Source organism: Pyxicephalus adspersus, chromosome 6 (assembly GCF_032062135.1).
Source record: "Pyxicephalus adspersus chromosome 6, UCB_Pads_2.0, whole genome shotgun sequence".
Classification (NCBI taxonomy): domain Eukaryota; kingdom Metazoa; phylum Chordata; class Amphibia; order Anura; family Pyxicephalidae; genus Pyxicephalus; species Pyxicephalus adspersus.
In genome coordinates, this window is record NC_092863.1 from 79,660,267 (window position 1) to 79,660,574 (window position 308).

At 61.4% G+C, this 308-nt stretch overlaps 1 protein-coding gene across 5 annotated transcripts in view; it reads right to left on the bottom strand.

Moving 5' to 3' along the window:
- The window catches only part of HOMER1 (homer scaffold protein 1), a 76,620-nt gene that overhangs the window by 72,957 nt on the left and 3,355 nt on the right, over positions 1–308 (bottom strand). The gene's annotated exons all lie outside the window — the stretch shown is intronic.

The window sequence follows — 308 nt, forward strand, 5'->3', positions numbered from 1 at the left end:
CTGCATCTATGCCTGGGGATCACTGGCTGCATCTATACCCGGGGATTACCGGGCTGCACTCATACCCGGGGATCACTGGCTGCATCTATACCCGGGGACTACCGGGCTGCATCTATACCCGGGGATCACCGGGCTGCATCTATACCCGGGGATTACCGGGCTGCACCTATAGCCGGGGATTACCGGGGCTGCACCTATACCCGGGGATCACTGGGCTGCACCTATACCCGGGGATCACTGGGCTGCAACTATGCCCGGGGATCACTGGCTGCATCTATACCCGGGGATCACCGGGCTGCACCTATACC